The following is a 24,687-nucleotide window of genomic DNA, read 5'->3' as shown; positions in this document are numbered from 1 at the left end:
GTGTGTTTTAAAAGCTCTCTGGATGATTCTAATAGACAACCGGGACTGAGAACTTCATTTCATGTTCTGAATCTTTTCAATGTGCTTTTCATGCTCTAGTGTCCAATCCTATCTGATCCAGTTTACCCATCCCAATGTCTAACCAGTGTTTTCTACTTTTTTTGTATAATTTGATTTATTTATCAAGTACTTAGTACATGATGTGCCAGGCAGAAACAAAGAGAAATCTGGTGGTCTGCCCTCAAGAAACCCACTGTCAAGCGAGAGACACTTTTATGGAAATAAATAAAGGTACAAGTAAACTTTGCTGCCTAAACTCGAGAACTTAAGAGATTCAGATAAATTTTTGGATCACACCATGCTGTCTGGATTCTCACAGCTTGTTACCTGAAATTCAGAAACCAAACAGATTAAGATAATGTGGGACTCCTCTCTATACAATTTTACCATCCAACCTCTTGCTAAGACTCAAGACCTAAACAGACTGGGAAAGTACACTCTTGTAAGTGCTGTGGAGGAGAATGAGTTGAGAATGGGCAGGAAGGAATGGCCACCCAGAGGAGTAAGTCTCCCTGGTCTTGGGATCTGACAGCTCCCAACAGCCAAGCTAGGTAAAAAAGGAAGCTTTCTGGGCTAAGTGTGTCAATGCTGTGCTCAGTCTCAGCTGGAGATATTTTCTTTTTTCATTTTTGAGACTTTGGTGTCTCCAGTAGCACCTGAATGTAGTTTCAAAGAAAAGGCTGAGAATCTCCCCTGTCTGGTTTAGTTGAGTCCTGCAGATGGCCAGTGACCAGTCAGAAAAATTGGGGGTATCTGGGAGGAGAAGTAGGTATAAAGGAGAGGGCAATCAAGGGATGTTGCTTAGCACGGGCCAAAAGACTGAAGAGAAAGCTCGAATTAAGAAGCCAGCAGTGGTCCCTGTTGGGTCCAGAAGTACACGCTCCGGGTACCACGCTCCACACTCTCAGTTGACTGTCATGCCTCCTTCCTGGGGCACTTGGATGCTTTCTACAACTGCTCATCTGCATCCCATCCCCTGTCTTAACCTTGACTTTGAAATACCTTCAGATACATCTGGGGTTACTGATAACGTGAACCTGTCCATCACTCACTTACCTCATGGTCTTAGGATAAACGTGAAGGGGCTTCAGAAGTCATCTCTTTTGTGTCCTACCCAACAATAAGCAGAGGGAAGACTCACTCTTGTTCTGCGGGATCCGTGGATGGAGATTCTTCCCCAGGACTGGTATCTCACCTCCTCTGATGCTGCCGCTGAAGCCCAGCCCCCAGTTCTGGACTCCTAATACACCTGCATTTCCCAAGGCATGGTTGACTCTGCCCACCCCCATCTTTGTCTCCTCTTTCCTCTGGCCTCCCTCCTTCTGCAAATTTTTTCTGCACTTGACTCCAACCATAAATGTTATTAATACTTTGTTAAACTAATAACAAAGACAACAGTAATAATGAATGGCAGGGTAGCTATACTGGAGACTTTCAGTTTTTTAATAACCAACCTTTGGGAGATTTAGTAACTATTAAAGCATCTACCAAGAGAATCATCCAGGGACTTCCCTGGTGGTGCAGTGGTTAAGAATCCGCCTGCCAATGCAGGGGACACGGGCTCGAGTCCTGGTCCAGGAAGATCCCACATGCCGCGGAGCAACTAAGCCCGTGCGCCACAACTACTGAGACTGCGCTCTAGAGCCCGTGAGCCACAACTACTGAGCCTGCGTGTGCCACAACTACTGAAGTCCGCGCACCTAGAGCCCATGTTCCGTGACAAGAGAAGCCACCGCAATGAGAAGCCCGCTCACGGCAACAAAGAGTAGTCCCTGCCCGTTGCATCTAGAGAAAGCCGGCGCCCAGCAACGAAGACCCAATGCAGCCAAAAATAAATAAAATTTTTAAAAAAGAAAAGAAAATCCTCCAGAGAGACTTATAAATTTTAAAAAGATGGCTATTTGGGACTTCCATCTGATGGAGTTCACTGCACCAGAAAAGGGCCTCGTGTTGCAATTTAAGAATGCTCTCTCTGAGTTATGTCCCTCAAAACGATTTCCCAGGCCCTTCATCTGTTGGCCCACAAAGGAGGATTGATAAGAGAGTTCAAGGAAGCCGAAAGCCAGGAGCCTTCCCCGTGCTGGGCCGAGGAAAGGTTGAAGCAGGCCAGGCACCAACGCTTCAGCCCCTTGTCAGCAGCCTTTGATCTGCGTGGCAGCTGACACGAAAGTAGAATCTGGCCCTCCAACTGTACAGGACGAGACTTGACAAGGAAATCAGTTTCTCTGACAATTTCAAAAGCCCTGACACTTTCGTCACTTGGCACTTGGCCCTGGGGAAGGGTGCCGTGGACACACAGGCACCCACCAGAGAAGCCACTTCCCTGGAAGGACTGACAGTCAAGTGCGGGCAAGTCTGTGAGGAATGAAGGATACGCTCTTCCCTGCCCCTCCTGGAGGACAGGTGTTGCGGAAACCAGGAGAATTTTGATCGGAGAACTGAAGGGACTTCCTACCTGTCTGTCTGGGTGGAAAGGCACCAGGAGGGGTGGCCAGGGAGTCTGGAGAGACGCTTTCAGTCTAAAGAATAAGCATGACTGCTGCTGGACTTGCAGGTTTAAGCAGAAGATGCCTAGCTGGCCCCGGGGAGGATCATTCCACATTGGCGAGGCTACGTGGGATTTAGATGTGCATTTTCAGCGTGCGTCACTGAGCAAACCAAAATACATTGTGCTTGGCCTTTTATTATAATTCCATCTTACCGTTTGGCTGCCTGAGTGCCCTTGTCAGTGGACTCAGCCCTTCTAGGCTGCTCTGTTTGGGATTCACAACAGATGCTAAGGTGCCAGGCTTGGGTCAGGACCCGTGCTTGGCAGTGAGCCGAGCTGACATCTTGAGCGTTCTTGATTAAAAAGCCAGCTAAAGTCCAATTACCTTTCAGGGATGCCTAGGACGACTCCTGTTCCAGTGAGAAGTGGACGAAATGTCCTCAGGAACTGACAGCCAGAGTCTATGACATTTTGCTTTGGTGATGGGCTCAGGGCAGCACTAAGTCCCAGAGGCTTCTGGAAGCCAGGCTTGACAGGCAGCACTAATTATTCCCCCAAAGAGAAATGAGTCTGAAACTGAGTTTGGTGGGGAGGTACGACGAGCATAGGAGACGCAGTTCTCTCCCTCCGGGGGGTCCCAGCTGACATGGAGTGAGAGACCTCGGGAGATGCCAGCAGCGCATGCTTATCTGTTAAGACGCAGACTGAACTCAAAAAGTTAGTGCATGGAGCTGCAGACGTGATGTCAGAGCTACCCACACAGGGAGCCAAGAGCAAGAGAAGAGGCAGATTCTGCAAGCTGTCTGGCAGTGGATGGGTAGTAAGGGTGTTAGAGGCCGACACGCAGTCACCTGGCTGCCAAGAGGGGGGCCACCTGTTGTAGGTCAGACTTCCCAGGAAGCAGATTCTGAAATGAAGATTAGCGTGAAGGATATTTATTGGGAAGTGCTCATTGGATCACCACCTACGGGGGAAGAGAAGAAAGCAGGTAGGACCAGAGGGTGGGCTGGGCCGCAATGCAGTCCCAAAGGCCTCGGCTGGTCCATCAGTTACAGGGGACGTGCCCCCAGAGGTGTCTCAGGCTGAGTCACGGGGCCATGTCTTTGTACCCTTACTGCCCAGGCTGCCTTGGGAAGGGGATCTGTCCATGGAGGAGGCATCTCTGTTCAGCAAGGGCAATTCCGGAGACAGCTGAGAGCTGAGTGCTGTGAGCCAAGTGCATCCCCGCCGGGGAGGGGAGTAAATCCTTCGGTCCAGAAGGGAGATCTGAGCAGTGCAACGCAGCGTCTCCTACACCTGTCAGTCAGACACTTCCTGGCTCACCTAGATTCTACTCTCGGACTGGCCTTGGGAAAACGTGGCAGAATTTTCCCGTGGTGCCCCTCACGTTCCTCCCCAGCACCTTTTACATCCCCCTCTCCTTCTAGCATCGTGCAGCTTCAATATCTCCATATGATTCCATACTAAGGGCTCAGGACTCACTAGGCTGCCATCTCCTAAATGTCAAGGAGCATTTGAAGGGTGTTTCCAAGGGATGTCATGTTTAATTCAAAAGAAAAGGCCGTTAGTGGTGCAATTTCCAGATCAGTCCAGATTGTTAGAGAGAAATCAAAACCAGGATCCTTTCCCTCAAAGGTATGTTGCTTGGGGGGATTTGATTTCCCCGGAAGACATGTTCCCTGAACTTTGAGTGAGATCCAAAGCTAGTGAACGTTTCCCCTCCTGGGTAAGTTCCCAGGAAGGGTAATGACAGACTTGCGATGCTCGGCAGACGTGAAGATGGAGCTTGCGGAGGGTGGTGAGCAGTGGTGCTTCTGAACTCCCTTCAACACCACGTCAGTAACCATTGCTCTCAGCATCCCTCTCCACCACCACCAGAACCACAGAAATAGCCAAGGGAGAGCTCCCTGAATCAAAGCAACTATCTTGCCTACCCATCAGCGCAATTAGAATTTAATGAACCCAGCCACTTCCTTCAAGCCTTCAAATGACAGCTGATCTTAATATTCACATGCTGAAAAAAAAAAAAAAAAAGCCACCATCCATTCTGAAAGCCTAAGAAGTGGCAGGGCAATTGGAATGAAAGAGATGGGGTTGTTCCGTGCTGGAGAAAATAACCAAGAGAGATGGCTTGCGAATGACCAGAGGAAAGGCCATCACTTCCTTTTAAGCACTGCCAACTTCCTGGCATGGGGGCAGGGCAGGCATATTAATCAACTAATCCATTAATAAGCATTTATGCAACACCGCTTTGACCGGGCCCTAGGTTAGGTCCACGGGAGACTTGACAGGAAGGGAAATACTAAGATAAAAACATAGGACCTGATTTCAAGGAACTCACAGACCGCTTCGAATGCTACTTCAGGCACGCGCACTGAAATTGTCAGCTAATAAGGCAAGAAAGTCAAGGACCATCTAAAGTCCCAGGAGTTCCAAGAAACCGTGCTGTTTTGGAAGACGCAGATCCCGAAGAGGTGGAGAGGAAGTGGAACGCCTTCCAAGAGAGGAAATTTAAGTCATTAAATGCTCACAATAACCTTACGAGGTAGGTCTTATTCTTATCCCCATTTCCCAGATGGGGAAATGGAAGCCCACGGGGATTCAGGAACTTGCCCAAGGTCACACCGGGAGGATGTGGCAAAGCGGAGTCTCAAACGCTGGTGGTTTCATTCCAGACCCTAGAAATATCATGTGAGCTACAGATGTCAGCCACGTACTTAATTTTAAATAGTCTAGTTGCCACATGAAACGTGAAAAGGAATAAGAGGTGGAATTGATTTTAATAATATTTTATTTAACCCAAATTTCTAAAATATAATCATTTCAACATGTCATCAACATACAAATTATGAATGTGCTATTAGACCTTTTCTTAATACTAAGTCTTTAAAATCTGGTGCGTGCTTTACACTTACAGCACATTCTCAGTTCGAACAAACCCCGGTGGTCGCAGGGTGCCGAGACGGGGGAGGTTAGCTGCGGCAGGTTGGGGAAGGTTCCTCGGGGCAGGTGAAGGGGTAAGTGGCTTCTAGAGACCCCTTTGGACCCGAGGTAACAAATGCGCTGCCTTATATGGGAAGCGAGCCTGGACCCTCTTGTGTGGTCCACTCATTGGCACAGAGAAATTACTGTGACTTGTTTCCTAGAGGTCACGTTGTCCGGCAGAGGAAAGCCTTGATGTTGGAGCCCAGGAGACTGAGGCGTGGCCCTGCTTGCACCACATACGGGTTCTGTGATCTTGGGTAAATTATTTAATCTCTTTAAGCCTTAGAGTCTACATCTACAGCTATAAAATGGGAAGAACATCACCTGGGAACAGCTCTGGAAATGCAATTCTCTACTTAATAGGCATTTTTGAAACAGAAAACTCATAAAAATAGAAAGTTTATGTAATCACAGTGTTGGAATGGAGAAAGAGATCTAGCTCTACTCCTATTTTATAGATAGGGAAACGAAGGTCTTTGAAAACTCCATAACATCTTAAAGATCGCATACATGGTTGGTGGCAGGGAGAACACCAAAGTCTTAGGAAATAAACATAAAAATTATCATCACCATGTATTATCTGCCTGATATGGCTTATACGCTTTATACAAATTATCTAATTTAGCCCACGTAATGAGGTAGATATTTTTACCCACATTTTATGGATGAGGAGACCAACGCATTGACAGGTTAATTAACTTATCCTGGCTCACAGAGCTGGAAAGTGACAGAGCCAGCTTTGGACTCATGTGTATTTCAACACCGGATTTCCCATCTCCTGGTCTATCATGTAATATTCCTAGAATTTATTGAAAACTTATTGCAAGGTAGGTAGTTAGCATGCATTTTTACAATCCTCCCAGCCATTCTCTGTAGCAAATAATGTATCCCCAGTTTTAAACTGAAGCCAGTTAGAGAAGGCAGTAACTTGCTCAAGTTTGCTTAGCCAGTAAGTGGTAGAGCTGAAATTCATACACAGGTCTGTTTGACTCAAGGTCTTAAACTCTTCAGTACTGATACCCTGGGTTGGGTGACCTGGACCCTAAGAGAGGCTTAGGGCTATTGTGAGATCCCACAGAGACCTCTCACTTGCTTTGGGTTGTGATCATGACCAGAGGGGGATGGTCCAGTCCATCCCCCCAAGTCACTTCCTAACTGCTGGCGGCTTCCTCCCGATGTGAACTGTGGTACCGACTCTTCCCTGTAAAGTACACACCCCTGTATCTCTTTCAAGTTTGAAAATGGACAATAGGAGATCACACTTTCCAAGAACAACCTCCTTGGGGCTGAGAGCCAGCTGGAGATATTTCAGTCCCTATTAGGTGATTTTGAAGGGTGAGGTATAAGCATATAAAAATGAGCTGTCACAGCAAGGTTTTGCATGTGATCTTTTAAAAAGGATCCCAAGAATCATCATTATGAACATGGTTTACACTTTCTCCAGAGCCTTCACTCTGCTGATCTCAGATTACTTCTCCCAACATCCCAGTAATGTTAGAGGGAAGAAGAAGGCAACTGAGAAGAAGGAAGTGTGCTCAAGATCAAGGGGGAAACTTAGGAAACAAGAATCCAGATCCCGTCCCAAAGCAAGGATGGTTAGATCAACCCTAACTCTGCTGCATTAAGTCACTCAAGGGCAAGAAGCCGCCTCTCTTTTGGGGCTGAAGGCCAGACAATTTCATTTCCCTCTATTAGAAAAGGATATGTTAAAAGAAGCATTAATTTAAAAAAAAACAGGGAAAGGAAATAAGCAAATTTCCATCTCTATTTTTTCATTTCTCAAAACACCAGCCTCTTCTGTCCCATTGTTCTGAAAAAAAGAATTTTTTTTGCATTTTTCTACATGTTTTTTTTTTTTTTCATTTATTTCCCATTGTTAGTTGGAGTCACCTTTCCCCGCTTGTATCATTTAATTCAGGTTCCTGAATCTTTGGCATCGTTTTGTCTACTCCCTCCAAATATCTCATTTCATCTCTTCTCTGTCTTTTTTATTGGAAGAGTTTCTTCAAGCTGTAAGAAAACTCACCCCTTGTCTTTTCCCCACTCTTTCCCTTTCAGCTGCTTTCCTGAATGGCTGCTGCACCAATTCTGTTTTCTTGACCACAATTGGTGCAGCTGGGATAGAGAAGGACCAACTGAAAAGGAAATGCTAATCAGACCATTTTGCAGAGTACAGTGAACACACACACACACGCATGCACACACGCACACACATGCACACAAATTAAAAAGGGCTCCGATTTAAGGAGAAAAATATCTTTTCTCAGTATCCCACATTACTAGGGTGGTGGGGTTTCTGACATTCTCCTGATATGCTTTTCCTCCAGTGATCCAAGGAGGCCAGGGGACAGCCACGCATGGCTTGTCCTCTCCACAGTCCCCTCTTTCATTGAGCGGTTTCAGACTGAGCTGGAACATTCGGAGGGGGAAAAGTGCACGTACACTCGAAGGCACATTCATCAGCTCCATGTCTGGCTAGGGGCTGCCGCGGGAACTAGAAAGGGCGCCAGAGGAGGCGTCCAGGTAGCAACGGGGCCGTGAGCTTGCTTCTGCTTCAGTTGGGAAACACAGAGAAAGCTCAGGTGGACCTTTGCCCTGAGACCAGCGGCACGAACCGTATTACGTAGAGGGTTTGGGGGTTGTTGTTGGTCTTTTGTTTTGTTTTTTAACATGGGGGAGAGGAAGAGCAAGTGGCAAGGCCACAGCTGATGGTCCAAATCCCGTGTGGCCTGATATCCAAGGTGCTTTAATGGATTTCTTGGAGGATATTCTCAAACCCCTAGCTGGGAAGGAGGGAGAAAAATTGAAAGAGAAGATAAGCAAACAGGAGGAAGCTTGTCGGAAAGGAAAGAACCCCAGGTTTGCAAACAACTCATGCGCAGCTCTCGTCAGGGATGGGACACGTCACTTACTCTCTCTGGGCTCTGGTGTCCTCATCTGCAGAAACAGGTTTAAATTGATGAATCTCAAAATGACTTTCCAGCCCTGGTATTTACATTACCGAATAGTAGAAATAAAAGCATTCCAGCAACAAGGACCTACTGTAGAGCACAGGGAACTATACTTAATATTTTGTAATAACCTATAAGGGAAAAGAACCTGAAAAAGACTAGATAGATACATATATGTATAACTGAACCATTTTGCTGTACACCTGAAGCTAACACAATATTGTAAATCAACTAAACTGCAATAAAACACGTAAAACAAAACACAAAAACAAAACCAAAGAATTCTCCTTAAATTAAAATCCTCATTTGCTGTGGACAAGCACATTGGGCTATTACTTACTGAAGCTTATTTCTCCACAGAGAAACTAAACACAAAGGGGATGTAATGTACAGTATGGTGACTAGAGTAATAATACTGTATTGTGACTTTGAAAGTTGCTAGAGGCAGTAAATATTAAAAGTTCTCGGGACTTCCCTGGTGGTCCAGTGGTTAGGACTCCGGGCTTCCACTGCAGGGGGCGTGGGTTTGATCCCTGGTCAGGGAACTAAGATCATGCATGTGGTGTGGCAAAAAAAAAAAAAAAGTTCTCATCACAAGGAAAGAAAAAAGAAATGCTTACCCCCGGTCTGTTTTGTTGTGGGGGGGATAGAGAATAGTCATGAAGTGGGACTTAATTTATCTTGGTCAGTGTCTCCACCGAGCCAAAACGCCCCATCTTTGAGTGTGAGCCTTGCTTTCTCTCTCTCTCTCTCCTCCCCTCCCCCTCCATGTCTGACGTGGCAAATGATGGGGAGTTGGGGGGATGCAGGGGAGAGGAGAGGAGGAGATGGGAGTTTTCTAATGATCTTCTTTAGTTAATAGGCACAAGTTGTTAGCTGGATCTGAGAAGGCTTCTTTCCCCGTGTGCCAATACTCCCCCCCTCCTTTCTGTAATGGGTTTAGTTCCCACAGCTAATGTACTGCGTAATGAGGCGGAGGGGAGCCAGTGCTCTGGAGTAATGATACGGAGCCTCCCGGGCCTGACAAAGGACAGAGAGCCCGGCTGGACAGTCTTAATGACGGGTCCAGGCTCCTTTCACTCGCGGGGCGTTGGAGCCTCCTGCCAGGGCTGGTGTAAGCAGAGTGGCACAGTCCAGGCCCTGGTGTAAAACCCCAAGCGGTCCTGGGACAGGACAGATTCCTGCCAGGCCAAGTTCGTTTCTTTCTCCAAGCCCTGATCTGACCTCCCCGCCCCTCCCTCCTGGTCTTCCTTCCACTGGTTCAGGGGCTCTTGCTCTCAGGATGGGGTACCCTTTCCCCATAGAACCCTCTCCCCATAGGGTAAGAAAGGCCCCTGCCCTGTTCCATCAGCCTTTATCAGGCTGCAAATGAGTACAGAAGAGACACAGGCAATGGCCCAGCAAGAGAAGTGGCCAGCTTGAGGAGGGGACCCTAATCCCCTCGGCCGGTTTTGATGGCTCAGGCCTCTGGGTCCCCCAGCACTTTGCTCTGGTGGAGGTTCACCTGCTTTATTGTGCAAGGTCTCCCCGTGATGTGTGCATCCATCACTCCCGTTCGACCTGTGCTCTGTGATGTCCCCTTATTCACCTTTAACTCCTCACGGCCTCCAGTTATAATACACAACCCAGACTGGAAGCTCACGCCACGTGTACTGAGTTGAAATTATTTGAATGACAGGGAAATGGGCTCTGAATATTTATGTCCTTGGGAAAAACCTAGGGATCATTATAGATTATTCCCTGAAGCCATTGACCCAGTGGGCTCCAAGGATTCCCAAAGGGAAGGGAGGAGAGGAGGAAAGGTAAGGTCAGAATCAAGGGGGAAAATATTTATCCTTTGGACAAATGCAGTGTTCACTTGTCCACTAAAAAAAATTAAAATTCCAGAGGCAGGAAGTTCAGGAAGAGACAGTTCAAACGATCAGGAGGAGGTTGGTGGGAGAATGTCGCTGGTATGATTGCAACCTCAGTGTACACTTTAGGCTTTACAGAACGGGTATAATACTGACCGGGTCTTCCTAACATCTAGGACAGCACCCTATAAAATGCAGGCACGAAACCTGGGCTCCCAGAGGTTGGGTTACAAGGGTGCACGGCTAGTAAAGGTTAGAAACAGTGCCCCCGGCCCCTGTGCTCTTGTCACTATGCCATGGATCTGGAAGGATTCATCAGTGGTAGAGAGAAGGCTGCGAATAGAGACAAGTTTGCAAAGTCCCAAAGGACTGGAACTGGTGAAAATATTCTGCCTTCACAAACCTATAGGTTACCTTCCAGGGTAACTGTTGAAGCTTGAGTGAGATAAAATGGGGAACAAACAAGAAGACGGGACTTTTATGAGGTGAGAAGGAAGTAAGCTCGTGGAACTTTATTAGATAAGCAAGAGCAGGGTCATCCAGCCCCACTGTGTGTCACGTCTGTGCTCGTGCTTCGTTTCCCAGGGGAATTCTGTGATTGGACAGGGCCCCTGCCCTCATGGGTCTACTTTAAGAGATGATGCTATTGGGAAATATAAAAGACTTTAAAGGCAACTGGGAAGTCATATCTGATGATCCCGAATAGTTCAGTGGAAAAGTGGGGAGTTGGGGAAAGCTTCCCAGTTCTCTGAAGCTGATACTGGCTTTGCTTTTCCTCCATCAAAACTGCCTCGGACACCGGACGGTGACAGACCCCGGACTGAGCCAGAGCCACGCGGCTCTGTGTTCTGACACACGAGGCCGTTTCTCAGACTCCCTGCTAAGTCACGGGCAGTCCTCACGGCCTCTTCTCATCTCTTGGAAAGTCCCAAGATGCGTGGTCCCTCTGGCCTGCATCTCCACTGTGGGCCTTGCCCTGCCCCAGGCCTGTCCCTAAGTTCTCCAGAGAAGAGCCTCTCAGCAGTGAATCACTCATTTTCCTGCAACCAGGCAGGAACAGAACATTCACCTTTAGCCAGGGATCAAGCCACATTCCAGACACGTGGCCTCCTTGTGGTTCCACCTCAGAGCACCTCCCTTGGCCTGGAACCCACCCCTGCCCCCATGCCATGGTGATCACATGACCATCTCCCGCCCCATCCGGGCCTCTACTCGGTTGTCACCTCCTCCAAGAGAGAGCCCCTCACTAGGCAGCAATCCCTCCGACTATTCCGTCCCCTGGCCCTGATCCATTTATGTTCCTACTTCTTACCCCTACCTCACAACAGATCTATTTCCTTCTCTGTTTATTGCCTCCGCCAGAATGTAATCTCCACTTCAGGAAAGAATCTTGCTTTTGTTGACCGCTATGTCGCCAGTTCCTAGGAAAGCGACTGGCACATAGTAGGCGCTCAATAAATGTTTGCCCAGTGAATGAGTGACACGGAGAGTTCCCATTCTTCAGATCCCTTGCAACTAAAAACTGGAGTTGGAACTTCTCTGGTGGTCCAGTGGTTAAGACTCCCCACTCCTGGGCTTCCCTGGTGGCGCAGTGGTTAAGAATCCGCCTGCCAATGCAGGGGACACGGGTTCGAGCCCTGGCCCGGGAAGATCCCACATGCCACGGAGTAACTAAGCCAGTGCGCAACAACTACTGAGCCTGCGCTCTAGAGCCCGCAAGCCACAACTACTGAGCCCATGTGCCACAGCTACTGAAGCCTGCGTGCCTAGAGCCCATGCTCCACAACAAGAGAAGCCACTGCAATGAGAAGCCCGCGCACCACAACAAAGAGGAGCCCCCGCTCACCGCAACTAGAGAAAGCCCACGCACAGCAACGAAGACCCAACGCAGCCAAAACTAACTAACTAAATTAATTAATTAATTAAAAAAAAAAAAAAAGACTCCCCACTCCCAATGCAGGGGGCCCGGGTTCGATCCCTGGTCAGGGAACTAGATCCCGCATGCCACAACTAAGAGCCCGCATGCCGCAACTAAAGATCCTGCATGCCGCAACGAAGACCTGGCGCAGCCAAATAAATAAATAAATATTTTTAAAAAACCAAAAACAAAAACTGGAGTCAACTCGAGGGCTAGGTCCCCAAAGCACTTCTCCTTCTTCCTGGCCTCATTTCATGTGCAATATCTAGAGCAGTCATTGTTACCACTGCTACCACCACCGCTGTTATTATTTGTTTATCAGCACGATGGCTAATGGTTTCACAAAGATTCATTAGACTAATATGATCTTAGTAATTAATGAAATGCCTATAATAGAACAGCAGTGCGCCTGGCAGACAGCAGCAACTCAGTTACCCTTTGTTCACTGACTCTCGAGAGAGTACAGACTCTCAGTCAAGAGGGTCACAGTCACAACGAAGGAGCTGTGATCATCCGTCAGGTGGGATCTGTTAGGCACACACCAAGTTTTGGGGGCTTTCACATACATTTCCTCATTCAGTTCTCTCAAGAGCCCCAAGACGTAGGCATTCTCATCCTCCAAGGTCACAGTTAGTATCTGAGGTGCTGGTATTCCCACTCAAGTCTGTACTAAACATGCCCTGTCCTAGAAAAAGTCCTCTCAGTTACTCCTGGAATAAGCCCTGGTTTATGAAATGAAAGCTCTGGCCCGAGAGAACTGTTTTTTTTAAAATGCAAAAAATATTTGTTTATTGAAGTATAGTTGATTGACAATATTATATTAGTTTTAGGTGTACAACACAGTGATTCAGTATTTTATAGATGATACTCTATTTAAAGTTATTACAAAATAATGGCTATATTTCCCTGTGGTGTACAATATATCCTTGTTGCTTTTTAAAATTTTATACAGAGTAGTTTGTAGTAGATACAAGCTACTATGGATAAAATAAAGTACCCAGAGACCTCTAAGAGACCTTGCAGTTTTAAGTTCTAGATTTTCTCTCCCCTCTGCCTTGGTGTGAGCAGAATCATCTCATGCTCACATAATGAGCTTTACCACCTGCCTCTCTCTCGACAAGATCTGATGACTTCAAAAGACCCTCAGATAATGTCTCCTCGCTTTATACCTCTTTTTACTTCTCAGAGCATTTTCCTCCTCTGAAGAGGTCGTGGGATCCCCCTTTGGACCTCATTTGCCTCTCCAGGAAAAGGCTTCCCCCAGGTTCTGCTCCCCTGACACACACCCCCTCATCAGAAACCAGCAACGCCCTCTCTCAGTTGGCCCCATCACATCCTCCTGGTTTCGCCCAGAGCTGCTGCCACGACTTCCCACCCCGCCTGTCTGGCAAACATAACTCCTGTGTGCTAGGGCTTGGGTATCGGCAAGGAAACAAGACACGTTTCCACCAACAACCCATAAGTCCATCAAGCCCAGGAGGTCGGGCCAGCCTCTTCATCAGTTATCAAAGTGAGGGAATTAGGACCCAAGCCCTCCTCCTCGAACCGAAGTCTATTTACCCCAAACACCAGCAGTCACTTAGCAGAGTGATGCACCAGCTTGATTTGGGGAAAAAAATTCCTGGCATTCTAAGCTGCAAGCACGAAAACATTGCAAGGACTTACTGGTTGGGAGAACAGAGGGGGTTTATGATCCACTTAAAATATTTGTGTAAGGAAGGCAGGGATTCACCACCTGTTTCCCCTCCCACTGATATTTATGACAGCTGAGGAATCTTACCCTTTACGAAAGCCTCGGCTCCATGCCCGAACTTTCTCGCCTATTCTTTCCATTTACATGAGCATTTCCATAGAAAAGCCGAAATCTCGGCCTGTCATGAGGAAGCAGAGCTCTCCCAATGCCTAGTGGGGCGGGGAGCATTTTTCTACAGGTCTTGACAGCTCAGCCCCAACTTCCGGTTTGCAGTGTGAGGCTGATGGGCTGCCCTCTGGGTCCTGCTCTTCCGGATCTGGCCTGGTGTTTGGCTCCCAGCATCTCCTGATGGAGGGAGTTTAAGAACGGGGTGCACGGTAGGCGTGCGAACAAGAGGTGGCAATCCCTCCAGCCTCTCCTAGTGCCTCTTACTCCTAAAGCATCATTAGCTTCCTCCTGGAAGGTGACTGGGTGGGTGGGATCTACCTCCCACCCCTCCACCACCACCTTCAAGGGCTGGTCATGCCAGGAACCCTGCAGCTGAGGTTCTCCCCTGTCCCTGAGGAGCTCACAGTGTTCTGGAGGGGGGCACCCCTACGGAAGCAGAAGATTTCGGAGCTATAGGTACCCTTCAAGGTGATCTGGTCCAAATCTCCTCCTTGAATAACCTGGAGACTGGAGAAGCAAAGTGAGACTTGATTCAAGGTCCGCCGGCTCATGGGCGGCAGGCAGGGACTCCACCAGAGCTTCTGACTTCCAGTCCAGTGCACTTTTCACTGTGACATCAGGGTCACGATAACAAGTAATTGATTGAGCGCCTGTCTTTGGAGGGAGCTGCTAAACAAAGCACAATTCATAGACCTGGCCCAGGCCCTTTGCCCAAAGTCTCGTGTGAGGACAGAGGGCTGAACGCATCCACGCCGGCAGCGCTGTTAGAAAGGATGCCGTGGTCCGAGCACATACACTTGACCAAGGGGAATGCAGTCAACCACGTGCTGCTGTACTGCAAGGGTTCTTGGTGGAATGATGACATGCTAGCAAATCCTGTAAGTCGTGTCAGAACGGAGAGATGGGAGAGTAGCTGTGGTTTGTTGGGCAGTGATAGAGGGCAAGGAGGCAGCCTGTTGAGAGGCACTGGGTCCAGACGACAGATTTTGCACACGCTTCAGCATCACCCTTTCACCCCCAACCCCTAGACATCATGCACTTCAAACATCCATAAAATGCCAGGAAACGGGAAGCCTGAGGAGGTTCCAGAATGCCAGGTTTGGAGAGCATTCTAGAGCACCCCCAGGGGCCAGCCCATGCCTCCTGGAGGAAGGGCTCCACCCATCTACACCTGCAGGCTTTTAAAAAGAATTATCTACACTGTCTTAAAATCGAGAGAGAAGAGAATTCTGCAGCCTGCAGGGAGCAATCTCCAGTGTTGTCCTACCCCTCATCCCCGGGAGCCTCAGTTCAGCCTGCTTCATCCAATGGCCACTCTTGCTTGCCTTGGAGGGAGTAGAAGCAGAAACTTAGCTGCATTTTGTCGCTACCGCACCATCCCTCATTGAGCTGGACCAGATTAACTATGCCCTCTGTATCCCTCTCCACCCTCTCTAGCCATTTCCTCTGCAGATTATAGAGAGCTGCAGCTTTCCAAACGTCATGACCCTCCCAGAGCCCTCCTCTTGCTTCACCTTCATACAAGCCCAGAAAAACTGCTCCTACATTCAACCCTGGCCACCCTCCTGTGGCAGATCCTGGATCCTCTGGAGGGCTTTTCTGACTGTGTCCAGAGTGAGGGTCATGAACTGGCCAATATCATTGCCCTATGATTAAGCCACTAATAGTTAAGCATCGTAAAGTCATAGTCACCAGCTCATTTTAAAGGAGCTCTTTTTCCCCAAGACTCCAATGTGCTTCCTAAGTGTTATACTGCCCCATCCCCTTATTACACGAAAAACCAGCAAGGCTGTGTTGAAAATCTTAACCAAAATCTCTGCCTCGTCCTATCTTAGCGTCCTTTCCCCTTATGTGGTTCATTGTTGTCCACTGAAGCCACCACTATCTGCCTCTGGATCGATGGTCAATTCTCAATTATCCACATATAGAATGGCTATTTTGTGGGTCTTTATTTGCTGATGTGTTGAGACACAGTCCTAAGGCTGGGACCTGGGACCTGGGACCCTTTGCTGCAGTGCTTGCACCTGGATAAACGTCTCCTCCAGCAACAGAATACAAAGAAACTATGAGGGACTAAAAATAACTGCGTGCGTGTGCAGTTGGGCCAAATTATGGACAACAAGACACAGAAAGACCAAAATAACCCAACTGCCACTTCTGAAGAGTTGGGAGCAAACACAAGGCGTTGGGAGCCAAAGCAGGGTACTGCGCATGCCCCCTGCACACAACGCTACCGGAGAGGTGAGCAAGCCCCCTAATCCACCCCTCTGGCCCGACACCCTCACCCATAGAAGGACCCAGCCTGCTGACCCGCACCTTGGGGAGTGAGCAAGGGGACTTATTACTCCTTTTCACTCCCCCCTGCTGCAGCAGGGACCCCAATAAAGCCTTGCCTGAATTTCTTGTCTGGCACCTAGTCAATTTCTATTGATTGGAGAAGGCCGAGAACCCTGGTTGGTATCAGCTTGGCAAGGACTTCCAGAAGCCAGGCCATTCCGTGCAAACTATAAGAGGAAAGCAGACTTCTGCGCCACAGAGAGCTGAACACAGAAACTTGGAATGGCCGAGCTTTGGATAGTTGGCCCACCCCGGGGACCAGGTGATGTGCGGTCAGCTCCTCGGGCTTAAGGGAGAGGAAAGTCATCTGCTCTTCTAAGAAAGCTGGGTCCTGGGTGACGATCAGCATCCCCCGTGAGCTTAACGGGAGGCTGCAAATGTTCGTTGATGAACAGGCATCATTAGTTAATCCATCTGCAGGCTCTGAACACCCACAAGGGATTTGAATTCCACACGACTGAAGCAGCAGCAGAGGCAGCAGCTGTCGATCGGCACCTGCCACAGGGGAACTGGCCAGATTTCAGAAAGGGTCCTCTGAGGCCAAAGACCGCAGGAAGGAGAGATTCCAGGGGGATCGGGGGCGACAGCTGGGGCTGGAGGGGAAGGTGCGGAGAGGAACTTGACGGGGAAAAAAGAAAGGAGAATGTGCAAAAAAAGCAAATGACCCTCCATGAACATAGGAAGAAAAAGGCTAAATGGCAAAGGGAGTGACCTTAAAATGAAGCCAGAGATGACTTAGAGGAGCCCTGGCAGGAGATCTCAGACAGCCTTTCCCAAGGACACCGTCCCGCTGTTTTGGCCACCAGAGGGCTCCTGTATTCCAAAAATATTATGGAAAAGTGGCAAATGTCTCCAATATTCTCCACTCTGGGCATACACACGTGAAATTAGCCCTTTCTGTGTATGCGTACAGAAAACTGTCTTTGAGAGTTGGAGATTCAATTCTGATTTCGACAGGGTCCCTGAGTTAATATGGACAGAAAGTATCAACCTCTCTGCTCCGTTCCTCTATCTGCCAAAATGGAGAGGTGGCCCCGTGCCTTGTTACAATCCACAGCCAGAATCAGGTGGGAGAGAAGGAGAGGGAGAAAGGGGCTCTACTGAGTCAGACTTGAGATTTCAGAAAGACATCACCTCTTCTCAGTATTTCTATTTAGCTAAGGATAAGAAGGCCTGTATCTTGGATGTCTTGTACCACCCTTGCCCTGGTGAAACTCGTATATCAAGGAAAAAAATTAATGCACATGTGTTTGGCAAAAGGCTCAGGTGAATGGGCCACTTCTGTCAACTTCTAACTATATGGCCTTGGCCTAAACCCCTAACCTCATGAGCTACAATTCCCTCCTCTATAAAAGGTAAAGTGTTCTTATCTCAGAGGCTGGATGCAGAATTGAATGAGATCATGTCTTTGAAGGGAGTTGGCACATGGTCAAAGCTCAGGATTCACACATTTACTAGAATCTGCCCTACACGTGAAATTGACATTACAGAGAGTAGCAACACGATTGCAAAACTGGCACAGACTGGGCATGAGGAAGAGAAGGCTAAGAATGCCATCATCCCTGCCTTCAAATATTTGAAGGATTATTATGATTAGGACTTTTATCACCCCAAGGTGTAGAAAGAGGACTCACGAGTGGCAGAATTGGGGAATCAGATCAAGCTTGCTAGAGAATGACTGCCATTTCCAAACATGAAAGCTTTCCCCAGACAGAGTAAGTAGTCCATGTAAAACAGCAGTTAGCAGTTAGTGTTCCAGGAGAGGTCGGCTGAGCGATAGAAGGGAAGTGACGGTGCACATTCCTGCATCAGGTGGGAAGGGCTGGATTCGGTGACCCACAAGAACCTTTCCAACTCAGGAAATTCTATTATTCTCTGTTCCAAGCAAAGGGACAAAAGGGAAAGCATTGTTATGTCAGGCTGGTGAAAAGGATGGTCTGTTTTCCAACCTGGCAGTTGTGACACCTTTCCTACATCATATGCTCTTTATGCATCTAGCCACCTCTGATCTTTTTCCTGCACGTCGAGCGGCTGGTGCTTAAGCCTTGGATAATTACTTCCATGCCAAGAGTAGGGTTATGCACACCAAAGATGGTTAGTATAGACTCACTCCAATATTTTTGGAATGACTGATCGGTGTTTCTGACACAATAGTGATGTCCAGAGGAAGGTAGGGATGGAGGGCAAAGCTGTGAATAAGGAATGAATAAGTGCTGAAGAAAAGGTCGGCTCAGAGTTCAAGCTTATTTAGATCAGGAACTGTGTAATTTGGGGTACTTTCCTTCCCTCTCTTCTATCTGACGCTGAGAACAATCCTTTTTTTTCACAACCAGGGAACTCCATAAAAAGGCAGAAGTCTGAACATACAACTTTTGGAAATTCTTCTTCTGTATGAGTCCCAGGGCAAGACTAAATTCCACTTAGACCTTCTATCTTAAGGAAGTAAGTGAGTTTTCCTGCTTTTTCTAAGATAGAATGGGCCGAGAGAGAGAAGGTATTCCCAGCTCTTGGGGAAGGATGGTTTTGAAAGGAATCAGGAGATGCAGTATATCTCGGGGGTCAAAGCATGGGTTACCATCTAAAGAAACTTGGTTTTGAGACTCAGCTTGATCATTCGCTAGATGTGAAAATATTTAACAATATCCAAGTTTTGGTGCTCTATCTGTAAAAGAGAGATAATAATATCTCCTGGATTTTTGCTGAGTATATAAAGTGTCCAGTATAGGGCATGGCACAGAGTGGTGTTCAGACTATGATTGGTTGGTTTTGCTATTGCAAATTTGGTACCAGTCAGGAACAAGGGACCAAGGAACTGGAAAAATCCCAGCTCGGATAGGAAGGATATGCAGATTTATGGAGTCCAAGAGAGGCATGGGTATGTTTGCCCTGAAGTTGTCACCAGGAAGCTGTACGTCTGGAGCTACATAAATGGGCTGGTATCTGTACCATAGGGTTTGGTTGGGGTAGGGAGAGGAGGGCGTGGGTGTGCACTGCGTGTCGTCACAGGCAGTGTCAGTCACCTTATAAAGAAACAGACTGGACCATGTTGCATTACAGCAAGGGAGCTACATTCTCCACGTGGCTGAACTCTGGAAAGTAACAAAACCCTGTTGCATGTAAGGCTGCCCGAGGTAGGACAAACGTAGACCCTGAGAACCAGTCTTAAAGCAATGAGTATGTCCTAGGGCCTATGGTGGCAGCAGCTCTGGTTTTTGTGAGGCCAGCAGAAGGGAGATGTCCTATGACTGCATAGATGGGAAACTACATGTGAATGAAAAACGGTGCCGCCGTATCAGTAAACCAAGGATGTTGCAGCCACCAAGCCAACACGTTACAGCTGCCCCTGACGGTGGGCCCTGACGGAGCCCAGGATGGAAACAGGATGCCCACCACCAAGCCTCAGCCCCTGCAGCCCCCCCCCCGACCGTGCACCCTGAGAGGACTCACGGTGGGAAAGAACAGGATACCGGCCCCAGATAGCTGAAGTGCATACCAAAGGAATGACTTCAATGAGCCCAGAGTTTTGCATAGAAAAGCGCTGAATTCCTTAACTTGAGATGTCTGGTTTTTCTTTAATTAACAATAATCTTTTGATGTTCCAGCTACCCAGTCTTTGTCGCAAAAACCCGTATAGATCCTGGTTCTTCCCTTACCTCTTCAGAGCGGTCCCTCGGTGTGACCTGAGATGCTGTGGCCCGGGCTTAAGTCCTCAGTTTTGTCTGCCAAATAAAACATAATTCTCAACTTTTAGGTTGTGCATTTTTTTCAGTTGACATACATTATCCCCACAGGGCTCCCCTACACTCAGGTCTGTTAAGACACTGGTATTACCGACCACAGACATTATGAAGTCATCTTCTTCAGTGCTTTAAACATAAGGCCATTACTCATGAGTGGGGGATGACGTCTGTCTCCCATCTTCACTGAACTGGTACCCCGATACCAATCACACCATATCAGGGAACCGTACACATCTACTGGCCCCCACTGATGGCTGCAGTAAGTGCATCATGTTTCATTGGAAGAATGGAAGAACACCATGGTTTTAGTCACAGCATCATGATTTGTACCAGGATCATGAGGGTCTGGGGCAGAGATTGGAAGGAACCGAATTCCAACTCCTGGCCGTGTTACGTGCTCTGTCAGGCAGGTGTCCTGCCAATGCAGCAGGCTACCAAATACTTCAATAGCCCCCTCCGTCATGCAGGGCAAATGTAATCACCTTTCCTCTGCAGAGGAGGCCTTGGAAGAGATCAGCTAACTGTCTTCAAAAGTTAAGCAACTTCCTTCTCACGAACTTGAAGTGGGAGAGAATGCAGGTCGTCTGTTGTTTGCAAGAACTTCCTGTGTCTCTGCCCTCCAGCCCACCCCCCTGGAGGGGCTGCAAATCCAATGGAGTTCAGACTTTTAAGATCATAACTGACAGTAATAAGTAACTTTTATATCGTGACCCAGGACACACACACAATCATACACACAGACATATACTTCGCGAACCAGTACTTACTACGTGCATGTTCTTTGATATTTTCTATTTCATTCTATACTTATCCATTCCATTTTTAAGTTGTTCATGACCTGAATTTCACTGTATAACCTGACCTTTGAACTATGTTCTTCACCATTGATCTTGCCTACTGATTCAAAAGCCTGCAATTCCTCTCCATTTCCTCCCAAATAAAGCCCAAATTCTTTAACACGACAGGTAAGACCATTTAAATGGTCTCTATCTTCCATTTCAGTTCTGCCATCTTCACCCAAGCACCCTATGCTCCCAACACACCTGGCACCTGCCTCTCCTAGGTGACTCAAGCCCACCTAGAGAGAGGGGAGATGTGCACTCTTCCATCTCTCTGCCTTGCTCGTGCCCTACCCTCAGCATAGATGTGCTTCTCGCTGCAGGGAAAATTCCTCTCCATCCTTAAGAACTATCCCAGATGTCACCTCCTCTGAAGACTACCTTGACCTGCCCAAGCAGAGCCAAACTCTCCACTAGGTTCCCACGGTCTTGAGGAATTCCCTTTTTGCTTAGCATTTAGTGATCATCTGACCCTCCTTATCATAGCTGAGCTGGCCTTTTCTATTTTTGAATTGGTAGAAATAATTTTAAAAGAAAAAAATACCACTTTTGGTCTTTTCTTTCCTTTATGATTGGCCCTTGCCTTCTTCCTTCTTTATCTTCAACCTACCTCTTGCCCCACCACCATCTCCACGATGCTCAGAACCACCAGGAGAATGGGAAGGTCAGATTAGGAGGAAGAGGCATGGTCAAAATTAGTGGTGACAAACCAATCTGGTTCTAGTTTCTCTTCCTTCAGACTGACAGGGAATCCAAGCTTGGTAAAGGCACAACGCAATCCATGGGCGTCACAGGAGGTTGGAAAAGGCAAGGGGAGGTGGAGAAACCAAGGCAGAGTGAGAACACTGGCGAAGGCGCTGACGTGAGGAACGGAATAAATACTGATTCACCGGCTGCAGCAAACCCTGATGCCAAACAAAGGCCCTGTGGCCGCCTCAGATGGTAGGCAGTAGAGGCCCTGATTTACAACTAGTTGCAGAGTTTAACCGAAAGACCCCCCAGTGCTCTGTTGTTTTCAGAGCAATTAAAGACCCCCCAGTGCTCTGTTGTTTTCAGAGCAATTATCCACACATTATTCCATCTCATTATGGGGTGTCAGAGCTGGAGGGAACTTTCAGAGGTCAATTAGCCTTATCCCTCTTCCCACAGCAAGTCAAAAGGCAGGCAAGAGACTTGCCCGAGGTCACATCCCTGAGTTAGCAGCTGAATGGGATGCTCTTTTATCAAACCTGCTTCACACACATGGGTGCCCAGAGCTCCCCTGTTCCCGTGGATTCAGAGGGCTCTCACAGTTTTACACAGCCTGCATTTCAAAGCCCCTCAAGGAAGCAGTGTGGTGCCTACCAGATCTTTGAAAGATTCCCAGGCAGAGACTCTACAGCCTCCCTCTGGTCAACCTTCTTAAAATCTGCTGCCACATGAGCTAAGTTGATCTTCACAGTATCATATCCCTATGACCAAGAGTGCCTAAGCTATGAACTCACCAGTAACTCGTGCCAAGCTGCCTCTTCTTTTGCACAAGATGTTCATTTAAAATCAAATTGCACATAAATCCCTCCAGTTTCTGCTCATTTCCCTCAGCCCTTGGCCTTTTTTGGTCTTTTTTCCCCTCTCTGCTCCCAACCCTGTCTGCTGCGAGTCTCTGAGATGACACACGGGCAAGGAAAGCTGGGCAGACTAGGGGAGCATCCTGGAGTCGCGCTGGAGCCGGTGGGCGAGCCCCAGGGCCGCGTCCACCCGAAGCGCACAGGCTCCCCGAGGGGGTTACAGGGATGGCCTGATGCAACTACCCTCATAGAACTGGAACGCCCCTTAAGGACTCTTCTAGAACAACTCCCTCATCTTACAGATGTGGAAAATGAGGCCCGGAGTGCAGAACGACTTGCCCTTGCAGTTGGGGAACCCAAGCTAGGAGAGCACCCCAAGTGGCCCCTCTCCCGGACTAGTTCACTTTCTGGACCGCTGCCTCTGACTCTGCGGATGCGGAAACTGAAGCTTAGAGAGGTGAAGAGATCAGCCATGATCCCAGAGCTACAAAGTGCGGGCTTCAGTACTGGACCCACAGTGCGATGGGCGAGCGGCAGCTAAGGGAGGACCGGGAAGGGGTGGGCCAGGCATTTCCCACGCGGCGGGAGACGCCTGCACAACTCCAGGGGGCGCTGTTCGTACCGCGCCCCCCCCCCCCAGTATGTGCCCCGCTGGAGACCGGGCTGGGGGCGCAGGGAGGGGAGGAAGGTGCCCCGATCCTGCTGACAATCATCCCCTGGGCCCGGCATGTCGGGGGCGCCCGCCCGGGTTGGGGTGCCTGGTCCCCCAGCACCGCCCGCGGCCCCTGTTCGGGAAGCTGGGGACCGGGTCCGAAGGCCTTTTCCCATTCAGTGGGATTATCCCTTTTGAATTGTTTAAAAAAAAAAAAAAAGCTGCAGCGAGCGAACCCTGCCTGACAACACCGAAGGAATTTTTCCCAGGGATCGGCCGAAAGCTGACTCACATTTAAAGACTTGCCCAAAGTGGTCATGCCCCTCTGAGCAAATACCACAGGCATGTCAAACCCCGCTCCCCACGGCCCCGCCGCCAGGCCCCGCAGCTGCCCGGCCCGGCCCGGCCCGGCCCGGCCCACGATTGGGCGAGCGCCGCGCTGCTAAGCCGGGCCAGCCAATCGCGGCTCCGCTTAGACGGGCCAGCCAATCGTGGCGCCGCTTAGCCCGGCGCAGCCAACCGCAGCGCAGCTTAGTCGGGCCAGCCAATCGCAGCGCCGCTTAGCCGGTTGCTATCCGGGTCCCGGGTCCTAGGGAGGCGCGGCGGACGGCGGTTCCTGCTTGTTTTCTGGCCCGCGGGCGGGGGTGGAGTGGCAGGCTCCGGCTGTGTGTTTAGGCAGGTAGAGGCCCGGAGGGAAGTGAAGGGTGAGGGCTGAGCCGCCTACGAGGGAGGGAGGCTGCCTCAGGGCCTTGAGCCGCAAGGTCCCACTGCGGCACGTGAGCTGCTGCGAGCTGCCAGGGACTCCGGCGCCGGCGCGGGGCGCATCCCTGGGAACCCGTCCTTGGGAGCCGCTGACAGTCCAGTTCCAGGCTGCCCCAGAGCTCCAGCACCCGTCAGTCTTTTCTCCTCCAGTTGTGGAAGGCAAGAAGAGGCACAGACCCGTCAAGAGTGCAGAAGGTGCTGGAAAGAGATAGCAAACGTCCGAGTTCTCTCCGTGTTCACAGCTAAATACACATGTGAGCCTGGCTGAGTCTCTTCACAACTATGGTTCCCGATTTTTCTCATCTTTAAAATGAGAGGTTTGGGCCCCTGTCACCTCTAAGATTCTGGTTCTTATCTCAACACCGCGAGGAACATTGAGGTCTGGTTTTCGTTCTCAGGCCAAACCACTTTCCACCCGGCAGCCCAAGGGCTTTTCTTAACACATGAATGGAATCAAGTCGCGTCCCCCGCCCCCCCCCCGCCACACACACACACACACACACACACACACACACACACACACACACACACACACACTTAAAACCTTTGGAGCATCACCGTTACTCCCTCCACACCCAGCCTTGTCCCCTTCCCCCGCCCCCACCTCTTTCCTCCCTGGAGGGCCTTTGCACATGCTGTTCCCTTCATCCCCCCACCCCAGCCTCTCCCTTGGCCAACTCCTGAATCCTTCAGG

At 49.0% G+C, this 24,687-nt stretch overlaps 1 long non-coding RNA gene across 3 annotated transcripts in view; it reads left to right on the top strand.

Annotated features, from left to right (window-relative positions):
• Positions 1–24,687, top strand: part of LOC309610271 — a 156,176-nt gene continuing 131,489 nt past the window's right edge. For all 3 annotated transcript variants that reach the window (XR_014233809.1, XR_014233810.1, XR_014233811.1), the window contains exon 1: positions 1–24,247. This is a non-coding gene — a long non-coding RNA (uncharacterized lncRNA). The remainder of the gene's footprint in view (positions 24,248–24,687) is intronic.

Source organism: Balaenoptera borealis (assembly GCF_965194805.1).
Source record: "Balaenoptera borealis genome assembly, chromosome: 13".
Lineage (NCBI taxonomy): Eukaryota > Metazoa > Chordata > Mammalia > Artiodactyla > Balaenopteridae > Balaenoptera > Balaenoptera borealis.
This window is presented reverse-complemented; position numbering and strand designations above follow the sequence as displayed.